Source organism: Podarcis bocagei (assembly GCF_964188305.1).
Source record: "Podarcis bocagei genome assembly, chromosome: 3".
Lineage (NCBI taxonomy): Eukaryota > Metazoa > Chordata > Lepidosauria > Squamata > Lacertidae > Podarcis > Podarcis bocagei.
In genome coordinates, this window is record NC_138127.1 from 56,772,310 (window position 1) to 56,786,115 (window position 13,806).

General features: G+C 40.8%; 1 protein-coding gene across 3 annotated transcripts in view; it reads right to left on the minus strand.

Annotated features, from left to right (window-relative positions):
* PRKN (parkin RBR E3 ubiquitin protein ligase) overlaps positions 1-13,806 on the minus strand; it is a 640,350-nt gene that overhangs the window by 231,264 nt on the left and 395,280 nt on the right. The gene's annotated exons all lie outside the window — the stretch shown is intronic.

Below are 13,806 nucleotides of genomic sequence, written 5' to 3' on the forward strand. Positions count from 1 at the left end.
TAGCCTTAGGATGAATGAACGGCTGCACAAGTGGAACTCAACAGTCTCATTCCAACCATACATCTAAAGCATGGCTTTCCCTGGGGGAACAATAATGTATTAAGGATGCTGGAAATTGTAGCTCTGTTAGGGGCAAACTACAATTCCCAGGATTATTTGCAGGAAGCCATCTACTTTAAAGCTATGGTGTTGGCCTACATTGACATAATCCCTGCACTGGCACAACAGTGCAAGTTCACATCCATGGCAACACATTGTCTATTCTTCCACCCTTACAATATGGTGACCTAGCTTCAGAACCTTCCCTGACCAAACAGCTTGCAGCAGTTTCTACCATGAACAGGACACAGGATAAGAGTCTTCTTTGCCATAAACCCCATAATGTAAGTGTGCTCCCACCCTTCACTAGGAAAGGCAATAAGAAACACAGCTACTTTTATTGATGGACACCAAGCACTGCATGCCACTGATTGCCTTGCTGGTCAAACATTCATGATCCATTTCAGGATGAAAATAAAGGCCTGTGACAGCAAAACAAACAGCAGCTGCAGGCAGAGTTGCAATGTAATGCCATGCTTTGGATCTGTCAGTATATGGTCTTAATGTGAACACCATGTCCTGTAATAACTGCATCCCCAAATATAGGCACCAGAGATATTACTTCAGCAAGCAATTTGGGGGCCTGGCCATAGCATCACAAATGAAAAACACATTACATATCTTAAGGGGTCAGGAGAAACAGTTTCTCCTCAACCAGGCATTTGGCTGATTTACATTCTATGATTTTTAAAATGTGTTTGTGAGAGCGGGGTTATTGTTTTGTTCTTGTTTCTGTTTCTGTTTCATTGTGTAATTTGTATTCTCATTTTGTATTTATCTCTTGTGAACTGCCCTAGGATCTTTGGGTGAAGGGATATATATATATATATATATATATATATATATATATATATATATGGGGCAGTCTGTCAATCAACCAACCAACCAACCAACCAACCAACCAACCAACCAACCGGGACATCCTCTCTCAGCTTAGTCCCAAAGGACACCTAGTCACAGATAGTGGCATTTGCAGCTTCTACCCATTAGGTTCCCATTAGCAGAGGTTGGATGGCCATCTGTATTGGATGCTTCAGCTGAGATTCCTGAATTGCAAGGGGCTGGACTAGATGACCCTTGAAGCCCCTTCCAGCTCTATGAGTCTATGATTCTAAGTGGCAGTGCATCCAAGAGGAAGCTACACAATGGCACAATGGCAAATGTCCTGCCATATAATGGAAAGTAGCAATCATTGTCATTAGGGATGAACTGCTCAAGTCTTTCGCTTCCTTTCAAGAATAAACTTATCAGCCACTCAATAAATTAAAACACCCAGTATAATTTGGACGTCACCGTATGGGGTAATATCTGAATTACACTTAACTTGCAAGTCCCCCTTATTTCAGTATGTGTCCTTTTGTCTTCAGTGAAGCAAAATATTCCGTGCATAATCTTCTTTCAAAATATCCTTAAAAAGCCTCATACACTGTAGATTTCAAGGTAGTGTGTTGGTACCATTAAAAATATAATCTCAGTGTTTTAAGGGATTTTCGCAGAATAAAGCAGCTTACAAACTGAATTAAATAAAACCTCCCCACTACTAATCCTTATTAGTTGACCACTTGCTGTTCTGATTTATATAAAAAAAGAGACAGGCAGCAGACAGAATACTCAGCAGATCTCAGAAACTGTAGCTGTTGTAGTCCCTGAAGAACCGAGGCTGCAATCCTGCTGCATTCACCTACTGGGAGCAGATGCCATTAAACTCAGTGGGGCTGACTTCCAAGCACACAGGTTGAGGACTAAATGAGAACAGCCACTTTCATACTTGTGGGGGCCTCATTATAACTCATTATAACTCTGCCAACAGTTCAAATGCTTCCAGCTATGCCCTCAAACACACTTAGGCTGAAATCATGTCTACTCAGAAGTAGGTCCTATTGAATTCAGTGGGGCTTACTTCAGTCCCAGGTAAGTGAGGTTAGGATTGCAGCTTCACTTCTTCTTTCTATCTAAAGTTGACTGAAAGTGGAGCAGGTATACATGTATAGCCTAGTTTTGACACAGGGCCTTCATCCCATCTTGTGGTTTTCTTTAATGACACACACTTATGTGCAAAGAAAAAAGAAGAAGAAGAAAGCCCGTGAATGAAGGGTAGGCTGCAGACAGGGCCTTCCACCAAAATCACCACCACCACCTGTACTCAATATTACATTTGCTTGTGTTAACAAGGCTTTTGAGAAAGAAGCAGTTCACGTTTGTTTAATCTACTTAGGAAATGGAATGAAGAGAGTCTTCTTCTCACAGGTAATATGCTGAGGCATTTCCAGCCCTCAGCTAGGAATGCAACTGGAAAAACTGCCTGACATAGAGGTACATACACTGCAGCTTTTGGTTGAACGCACTCAACAAACTCCCCATAAGGTTCCCATCTCACCAGCCCAACATGCAGAGTTGAGCACAGGAGAGGATGGATAATGCCGTGTTTCTTACCTAGCCAACAAAACATCTACTGGGTTGTTTTAGTACATTCTAACTCCCTGAAGACAATTCCTCAGTAGCAAGGGATAGTTCTTTTAAGCAGGTGAGCAAATAGACCCATCTGATTAAAACAGGAAGGGAGGGGCTGTAGTTCAGAGGTGAAACATATTCTCTGCATGCAAAAGGCCCAGGTTCAAACCCCCGCCCCAAGAATCTCCAGGAAAGAGCAGGAAAAGACCTTATCAGAAACACTGGAGAGATGCTGCCAGTCAGTGCTGACAATACTGAGCTAGATGATGCAAGGGTGGCATAAAGAAGCTTCCTATGAAATACACCCACTACCTCTGTTTTAGTTTTTCAAAAGCAAATTTGTATCATTTTCAGGGGAATCTGACACAGAACCTGACACCCCTGACTGCCCATTACCCCTGCTACTAAAACTATTGTTGTACCTTGGCAAAGAAAAGGGGAGAGGTAAAACTCAATACCCGTGTTTTCTCCCCATCCCTTTATATTATCAGTATGGACTTGATGGGAAATCAATTAAAAAGAAGCTGTGGTGGGAGGTATTATAATTCTGTACATCTTTCCACCCCCAGCCCTGGCCCTCAGCTGAGGAACAGCAAGCCATGGATAATACGCTGCTGCTACAGAATCCTGGCTAAACGGAGAAAGATATGAAGACCGATCTTGTTTAGATAAGAGCCCCACTGGGAAATAAATTGTTTGAGTATATCTCAAAATCTCGTGACAGGTGTTATTAATGTATTGAGAGACAGTCCAGTGGCTAGGAATGCAAGAAGCTTTTTAGCATATGGAATTACCTGCAGACACAATAGAGGATTGCAAAGCTACATCTTTCACTGCCTGCTTATGAAAACCTTGAGTTAGCTTGCTCGCCTGTTAGTCCATTACCTTCAGTTTCGGTGAAGGGGTGGGGGTGGGGTGGGTGAGAGAGAGAGACCAAGCAACCTGAGGTTAAAGAGAATGTCACATTAAAAATCAGCAAGTTGACATCACTATTCTGAAATGCTTCAGAAGTAGCTAAAGCCTGCAGATATTTGTAAAGGGAAAAAAAATGTGATTGAACCTGTGAAAATCCCTGGGGTTATTTGTAGGTGACAATTGGATTTTTCTCACCCCTCTATCAAATATCTTAACCAAATAATAATAAAAAAGAGGGATATGTCTATATGGTTGACTCTCAAGGATTACATTCAGTGAGGCAGAAATAGACATATAGAGTCTGTTGCTGTGGAATAAATAAATGTGCTGCTGCTCATCCTTCGCCCAAGAGGGCTATATTTATTATAAAATGCCCAAGAGTTTCCCATTAACGTATTTTTTATTGGTTTTAGCAATCTTCTCCTAGCTTCAAAAGCTTTCCATATAAGCACCATAAAATCGTTTTCAATTTTGGAGGATCTCTATACTCTTCCAAAACAATTTTATCTGTTAACATCCACAGGAGGTTAGTAAGCATTTTTCAAGATGAGACACATCACTGGAAATAAATCTGCAAATGAACAAATACACCCAAACTCTAGAAAATCAAGGACGCTATGTTCACACATATAACCCCAAAATCACATTTGTTAACCTCAAAATCACATTTATCACCACCAAATCGGATATATGATAAACATTCAACAGAGGATTCATTCTCTCATACTTGATAGAGAAGAAAGGCCGGTGTAGCAATAGTGAAAGTTAAAATTTTATTTCTACCTTAGCAATTTACATGATCATGGTAATTGTTTATATAGCCCAACTTCATTCTTTATCATTACTCAGTGATACCTGAAGGCAGCTTTCACCTAAACACCCAGTGCCTCCCCCCTCTTTGGACCAGGCCAGACACTATCTGTGCAAATTTACTGCCAATAAAGCAAGATTAGCTAGTGTGCCCTGCCAAATGGTGCTCCCAGCATACCAGACCATAACAACATCTGAACACTACAGTTTTCTCATACTTGCACTAAAGAAATTACCTCTTACCTCTCTGAATATTAAGGAAGTTTCCCTGAGATATTTCCCATAACCATGAGAGTTTAACCTATGATTTTAACAATTAGAAACATAATATAAAATATTATTTATATACTGCTTAATGCCCAGATAGCTTCTAAGCAGCTTACAAAACATGAAAACCAATTGCACAGTGCTAAGGACAGGATAATTAAAAAATACACCATAATTAAAATACACAATACAACAATTGCATGAAAAAATTAAAATATAATGTTCATTACTAAAATATACAATAAAAAAATCACAGCACAACAATTAAAACAGGAAACATGAGATCAAGGGGATGCCTTTGGTAAAGAGGTGTATCTTCAACAACCAGTAGAATGCCACTACAAAGATGAATTTCCACATGTATTCTAAAGCAGTATAGTCTCATGAAGACTTCATCTGCTCTATTTATGAATGTCTAAATCAGTTTCATACAACACAGGAACCAAATGCTCAGTGAATTTCTCAAAATAGCAGCCACATTCCACACAGATGGGGTGTTTCAAAATCATAAGACTTAATGTCCCTGCCTTTTCCATTGCTATCTCACAGAGGAATCCTGAAAAGCCATTCTCCAAAATAATCCTATTTACTTCACTGGGATTACTTCAGGGTAAGCAAACCAAAGAACACAGCCTAAATCTGTAAAATTGCACATCTGACAAACTACACAACTGTGAGATGTTCTGCTAAAAACAGTATTCATTTTGTGAGTTTGGCCTCGTACCATCTGACACATTTTCATAAATGGAAGATGATGAACAGCTCAGAACAGCTGTAAGTTAACCTACATTTACTTACAGTGCTGTTTTTAAAAGGGGGAGGGGGGATACATTTTGCTTATGTACATCTGTTCAGAGGATAGGGAATGAATTACCAGCTCACCATTCAAGTTATATCTGACCAACCTTTCCTTTTCACATCCTAGTGATAGGTCATAAAAGCACATGGGACTCCAGTTACAAATATATGACAGAAATCGTGACAATATACAAAAGAAGACAGGGCTCTGTAACTTTGTTGTATGCAAGAGAAAATTTCAGCATGACAGAACCTCCAAGTGTCCCTATTTTCTAGGGACGTCCCAGATTTAGAGAAGCCATCCTGGTTTCTGATTTGATCCTGCAATGTCCCGCTTTTCCTTAGGAGGTCCCTATTTTCATTGGATAAATGTTGGAGGGTGTTAAACATGTCTGGAAGCCTGCAGTGTGTGAAGCAGCATGGTGCAGAGATTGGAAGTGGGGAAGTGGTGGCCAAGGCCAGGGTTAAGCATGTCCACTACAAACTGTTCCCACTTATTGCTACTAACAATAGAAGAAACATTCATCAGGGTTTTATTACATATGTTTGCATTCACTGTCTTGTTGAGCCCTTAGATTCCAAGGATTTTCACAGCAGCAGAAGTGTGTGTATGAAACTTTATCTTTTAACTGAAAGGCAAGGTGAATTATGTAACTGCTCTATTCCTTGGAGAAGTTTTACCAAAGCAGATACTGGCACTTTGTCTTTTACAGACAAACTTTACGCTTGGCTTCAATAGTTCAGTTGCTTCCAGAGATCAGATAAGTTGCCAACCATCACCCACAGAACACCCCTTGTGGCCTATAAAAAGTTATAGAACTACTATTATCATTGTAGCTCCCATCTCGAGCCCTTCTAGATAAAATGTTTCTATGCCCCAAGATTCCTTGACATAACTAAAAGTGTTTTGAATGAAATACTTTTAAACTCTTCCATTACCTCTCTTCTATTTTCAGTAGAAATCAGCTTGATTCAGAACAGATACTTCACAAAGACATAAAGTTCCCATTCAAGCTACAGTGGAGAGTGGTAGTGGTGGAAAGACAACATAAACATGCCAGGGAGTGGGGAATGATCCAGATAATGTTAAGGACGCTATGGATTTTCAATAGAACAGCACATAAGTCCACCCATTGAAATCAGTTGGCTTTACTATGGTTGGTTCAGTGTTCTTCTAGAGCAGGGGTGGCTTAACTTTTTTCAACCTGGCAGCTGTATTGATGGTCAGTCCCCCCCCCCGAGGGACACATGCTGGTGGTGAACATGGCCAATGGTATGTGCGCACAGAGAGACATCAGACATGTAGCATGCACGTGCATTTCCCGAATGCACACTCACCACTCCTGCAGGCACACAATTCTCCCTCCCTCCCTCCCTCTCTCACACACATACACATAAGGATGCACATAGAGAACACTCTTAAAAGGTCATCACCACCCTAGCAGACTATGTTTTTTAGCTCCCAGTCTCAATGCTGAGCACCAAAACATTAGGATCAAGATGTGGGAGCTGGTGGGCTACTGTGAGCTAGATGCCCATCTTCAAAGAGCTCATAGGAGCGACATAGCAGGTGGGTCCTCCCGTTTTTATCCTTACCACTCAAGTGAACTAGTTTAGCAACTGAGTGTGACCTGCCCCCTGGCAATTGTGTGAGCTTCAGCACAGCATGAGAATGTGAATCCAGGTATCCCTAGCCTGGGAGTGCATAACCTTTGGCCCTCTAGATGGTGATGGATTACATCTCCTATCTTCTCCATGACCCTGCAATGGGGAGAGAGAAACTGCAGAAAATATAAGAAGTTCTTATTCATGGCACTTTTTATGTCATTTCCTCTTGAGACTTCTCTCTCTTTTAATTCAGCTGGCTGTGGTTACCATGTCAACTTAAAAATGAGCAGTCACATCATAGGCCAGCAATGAAATAAACTCTTGTAAGAAACAAGTAATGCTCATTTGGAGAAATGTGCCAATTTACACTGTGGTTAATTGAAAACCACAAAAGAGGCATACTTCCAGAGCCAGGATAAAGGTATGAGACTTCAGTCCTGCACACATAATATAGTAGCTCTGTTCTGAAGTTATACTCAAGTGCAAGAGCAATGTGTGAGTGTGGCTGTGCCACGTAGCCCTCTCCTCCTAGCATCATGTATGTTGCCCAGCACTGACCCCTGGCATGTGCACATGCAGCATGAACATTTGCAGTGAGGAAATCCAGGGGTAGGGCTGGTCAATGTGCATGAAAAGAACCAGTGTCTGCTAGAGATAGATGGGAAGACATATCCCTCCTACCTTCAGGTGAAAGCTGGCTCTGGTTCTATCCAATAGAACAGACTCTGAGAGTGATGCAATATTCTTGCCATCCAACCAAAATTAAGTACTTGGAAGTTAGACTGGTTTCAAAGTGAGAGAGTTAAGTACCTGCTTACGGCTGGAATTCTAAAACAAACTTGCTAAAGCGTAAGCCTTCTTGAATGCAATGGGACTTATAACTGAGCAAAACTGCATAGGATTGCACTGCATGTTTACTACTGAAATCAATGGGACCTACAAGGGCTTAATTGTTTTTTGATTGTGCCCCCAGGTTATTCCAACCTGAGGGTAGGAGCTTAAAATACTGCAAACCTTTTAAAATGTTAATTAATTGTTAAATGTTAATTCATTCATTTTAAAATGGAAGTAAAAGGACATTTCTTTGATCTCAAAATAAAAAAATATTTGGTTCTTGGCATTTACATTTGTTTTAAAATCTCTGGAGCATGAGGTGCAACAACAGTTCATTAAGCTTAATTATATTTACATTGGTAGGTGATGCTAAATGAAATGCATATTCCTTACCAGTTTGATTTGCTATAAAACATGGTTTATAATTATCACCTTTGAAACGAAAATGGAACGCAAATAAATTTGGCCTTATTATTTCTAAAGCTATTTCCTGAAGGATAGGAACCAATTTCGCTTTCTTAAATAAACCAGTAGACTTAATATTTTTATTTTAAAACTTAGATGACATTTAGTCATTACTTTTGGAAGAAAACTGTCCCTTGAAAAACCTAAATTTATCTTTTGAAAGACAGAGAAAAGTATGCTGTATTTCAAACTCTACCCTTTTAAGAGCATATGAGTTAAGCTGGGGCATCCTCTCTTTTTATCTTATTTTTACTGAAAACGATCAAAAGTTTTGGGAACACTGGAGAAATGCTGAGCTTCTATCCCCCTTTGCCTCCAGTTCCACAATGTAGCCTTGAACCTTTGCTCCCATATGTACCTACACATGCATTAGGAGGAGGAGACATTCCCAGCTCTATGTGGAGATGCCAGGGATTAAGCTTGGGGTCTCTGAACATAAAGCAGATGCTCTGCCACTTAGCTATGGTCCTTCCACAAATGAACACAAGACTACTTCACATCAAGTTATGTTTGATAGACATTTTTTGTTGTTGTTAAAAGAAAGAAGTGGCCATGGGGGAACCAATAAGCCAACTAATAGAAGTTTTTTCCCCCAATAAGAGTGGTCAGCCTTATAAAACCTTTAAAGAAATTTTGTTTCAGTGCCTGACAGAAAATTTCACTTTATTTATACAGCCTGATCCTGCCCATCCCACTTTGGCTAATGTGCCGATGTGGCAGCTAAATCCATCACTGCCAAGTGAAACAATGTCGTCCTCTAGTGTACTTCACTTCCTACTGAACTGAGAAAAAGAAAACAACCTCTTGCTAAAAGGGACTTAAAAACCCAGGAAGACAATGTTTAATGCTCAGAACTGCCACAATGAAAGGACCTGAGGAGTCCATGTAGGAAAGGCAGTTGTGGCCCAGGCCCATTTCCACTCCCTCCCCATGCTCTCTAAGCAGGGATGCAGCTAAGAAACCCAGTTGGCCAAACTTCTAAAATTATGGTACGGATGCTTGGGCATTTACATCTCTTCTCAGTTCTGTGAGGTGCTGGCTCTTAACGCTGATTTTGACTCCTAAAAACTTGAAATATCTTTCTAGCCTCAACTGTAAGGGTGGGGTATAAATAATAAATTATTATTATTATTATTATTATTATTATTATTATTATTATTATTATTATTATTATTATTTGCATGGCACTTACAAGGTGCATCATGACTAGGGGATAATCTACAGCACAGTGGTGTCCTGTTGCACTGGTGTTGGGATGGAAGGCATCTCTTAGGGCTCACAGTGTCCCATCTATTGTCCATACACTTTAATTATATCACACAACAATGATTATGTCCTTGCTTCCCATGGTAATCAATAGTACAGTGGTACCTCGGGTTACAGACGTTTTAGGTTACAGACTCCACTAACCCAGAAATAGTACCTCGGGTTAAGAACTTTGCTTCAGGATGAGAACAGAAATCGCATGGCGGCGGCGCAGTGGCAGCGGGAGGCCCCATTAGCTAAAGTGGTACCTCAGATTAAGAACAGTTTCAGGTTAAGAATGGACCTCCAGAACGAATTAAGTTCTTAACCCAAGGTACCACTGTACAGTTCTGCTGCTGCCTATTTTGGTTTTCTCTCCCCAAAGAAAACCTGTAAGAAGGAAGCAGACTGTCTCCCTTTTTCAAAAAGTAGCTAGCTAGGTCTATTAAAACTTGTGAGAAGTCAATGACATTTCCTCTGTCTCTTATTATCAAGCAACAGTAGCCTTCAAACATCTTAAATCACCAAACCACAATCAATTGTTTGAGCACTGAAGCAGCACAGGTGGGGTAGAAACAGCACCAAGATGGGGTTCCAGCGCTCTTAAGGAAAGGACCTTGTCTCTGTGAGCTGGCCTCACTATAGATGGCCATGGAACGAGGGGTGAGGCTTATCAGATTAGAAGCAAAACTGTTAGTATTCAGGGCACATCACCAAGTACACATGACATGTCAGCTGTTTACACCCCCTCCAATTCTGCCTCACATATTACTTTTAAAGTCAAACATGAAGTGACAGAAGTGTAGAAATATCTGTATCCCACACTCTGGGAACACAACAGCTTAAAAAAAGAACACCTCTACCCAGACTTGTCAGCTGACAGTTTGCTTGCTGATGTGTTTCTTTTAAAGACATTTTCTGAGATGCCCCAATTTTAATAACTTCAGACAAGCAATAAAAGAAATATTTTCTGTAAAGCAGAACGGTAAACTCTAAAATTTAAGAATCACAAATGCTTCATTTTATGTACTCTTTCAAGCCTCCTGGGTCCCTAACCTCTTGAACAAAAGTATTGTTACAAAAGTTGGGTGCCACCCCACTCTCGGCCGAGCAATCTCAGGGGGTTCCAGGCACTCACCCAGGGTCTGTGTTCCTTTGGGGAATTGAGACACAGCGGAGACTGTTATAGCTTTAAGAAATATGGTTTATTCACCTATTTACCTCTTCAGTCTGCATGGAGGGAGTCCAGAGCTTACTGCATGGTCATTTCAAGAGGGGCTTGCCCCCCCCCCCACAGCAGTGCAGCCGTGGAGTTCAAGGCATCTCTCCCAGCCCTACCCAAAATGGATCACAGTCTTTTTTCTTCCTGTCACCTTACACCCAGTTACCCTGGCTACCTTTCAAACCCCCAGTCTCTGTTCACACATCAGGGCAAAGGGGGAAAGTCAGTTCTCTTGCATTGCCAATGGCTCTCAATGGCCATGTATTGTTTCTTAATGGTCCTACCTTGGCCAGATCCTTGTTGTTTTTTGCATGGGTTAGCTCAGGAATTCCTCTGCAGCTTGTGTTTCTCCCTTCACATCCCAAATAATCAAAAATCCTACCATTTATTAATTTTTAGGGTTTAGGGGGGTCCCTCCAATTGATAACAGTATTTTCAACAACCCTCCATTCTACAGGGCATCACAAAAACAGGGGAAAATAGTGACATCTACTATTTGAAGGGGGGCATTTGTGTCTCTCTTAAAAAAGTGATTGGAAAGCTCTTTACAAATACAAAGGACTCTAAAATGGAAGAAATAAAACATGGTTTCTCTCCATATGTATATATCTGCAATTGGCAGTGAAATACTTCAACAAGCAATTCTACCATAATTGGGGCACAATGTCATATGTGCTGAATGTAGCTTCAATTGACTTTCCTTTCCAGCTGGAAAAAAAAAATCCTCCATCAGCTTTGCTGTGCCCCTGGCCATGCTATTCTACACAATCTCTACTGCTTACAATAAGTCATCAGTTCTTTGTGTTGCCTTGCATTAGGGAATGTTCTTACAAAGACAGAACTCAAATTTGTTGGCAAGACAAGACCATCAAAAAAGAAACAGTGGGAGGGTGTCTGAACTATTTTAGTCATTTTGGTGTGGGGAAATGTATTTCTTTATTGTTTGTGGGCTTAAAAAGAGTACTTAAAAGGGGGGGGGGAATCCATACAAGTGTCTAAAAATGCAAACTATTTATATTACAGTACTAGGGAATCACAGAAAGATAGATAAAAACAACAAGCTAAAAAAGCTTGAAGGCTGCTGTTAAGATATCCATTTAAAGTAAATCAAAATCAAAACTTGGGATGGAGGAGAAATCAGTTGTAAAGGGATTTATAAACAGAATTTAAGTGCCCGCTTTTGTCAAAATTGCTTGGGTGCTGCCTTTAAAAATAAAGATTGCAAATTTGTATGCAAACATGCATACACATATACACACACTACATATGAAAGAGTCAAGCCCCTTGTAGTACTGCAGCACAACTCTGTAAGTATTAATACATAAATCTTTCTAAACAGTTGTATGCATTGTTGTATGTTTCCGTTTATGTGCTAGTTTCTTTAGGAAACCTGGAATATAAATGCTTATAGCAGTGGTTTTCAACCAGTGTGCTGTGGCACCCTGGGGTTCCTTGAATGATAGTCAGGGGTGCAGCGGGCAACACTAGCCCCTGTTCCTCTTTCCTTCCCTCCCTTCCTCTGATGTCCTTTCGTGTCTCTGCCTCCCAAAGGCTTGCACAGCTGTTTGTTGCAGCAGCCCTGGCTACAAGCTCCTCAAGTGAATGATGCTTCTGGGGCTGGCCAGGGGTTGCTTCCCAGGCCCCTGTGGAGGCAGCTGTGGCTGCCCAGAGGACTCCCAATGAAAGGGGAGAGGAGATGAGGCTGAGGGAATGCTCCATAAGGGAGGGGTTCAAAAAGGGGCTGCTGGCTCAGCAGGTAAGAGGTGACATAACTGGACTCTTGAGTCCCACAGGGGTGCCGCAAAAAGAATGTAGTTGGTCAAGGGAGCTGTGGACCCAAAAAGGTTGAAAACCTCTGGATTATAGTATTATATGTATAATACTGCATGCAATAAATGAAAATAGTTCATAATTTTAGAGGAACTTTTGAAAAAAAACTTGTTTCTTGTCAAGTTAAGAATTAGAAAACATCTGTGCAGAAAAGTTTGACACCGAGATTTTCAGAAAATCCCACCCCTAGTCAAAAACAATAGTTACAGCACTGCAGCATAGACGCTAGCACCTGAGCTTTTGTATTAACTTGAAGAACATATATATTCCCATGGCATGGAGTGAAATCAAACATAACTTTACCATAATAAACAAGCAGTTGTGCAAGCTTCAGTGAAAGACTTAATTGCTATCAAATATGACATGCATTCCGACTTTTGCAACCCCACCTACAACCTGTGAAATAGCATTCTTCATTAAAATTCTCAGAGTATAGGGGAAAGTTTTTAAATAGTCAAAGTATTGGGGGGGGGGCGCGGTATCAGTAAAGGTGGAACTACAGAAACTTTTCCTATCAATTTCTTACTTGCTTTTCTTGTTGTTGTGGTGGTGGTGGTGGTTGCTATTTATTTATTTTCACAGAAATTTCCCCAGCCATTTGAAGAAGCTAAAAGCAGCTGATGGTGATGGCCAAATAGCCTTCCTTTTTGCCCAGTAATGCATCTGTTGGAACAATGTTGATCAGCCTGATCTGCTATCCTTCCCCCCAGCAATGCATCTGGAATGATGCTGAATAATGACATATCATCATTCCAGCTGACACACTGTAGAAATAAAGAGCAACCTAGTCACCTGCAGTCGTCCCCCCCCCCCAAGCCAGGAAGTTTTCTGCAACATAAAAGGCGGGGGCAGAAATGGAAGGAAAAGGGACTAGGCCATCCAAGGGTGGGGAATTTTCTGTATCTCTCCGCCACAGCACCCACATTAGTTTTTTTTTTAAAAAAAGTCCTGTTTTGTGGCTTTTTGTTTTGTTTTTTACATTTCTGTATCCCCACCAAATATGAATAACTTTTACCATGCTTGGTAATTTATTCAGTTCCATGTTCCTCACTAGAAACAGATATGGAAGGCCACTATTAATGTGCACATTTTTAGTAACTTCACTGTGGAACAGGACCTTTCCAATAGCACAGACTTCTGGCCACTGATATGACCCCCAGTCTTGGTTCTTCCTACCTAATTTTAGTTTACAAAATCACAAGTTCACAATATGAAGTGTTCCGATGAGCTGTTTAAAGTGTCAGCCTGAAGCACTGATCTAT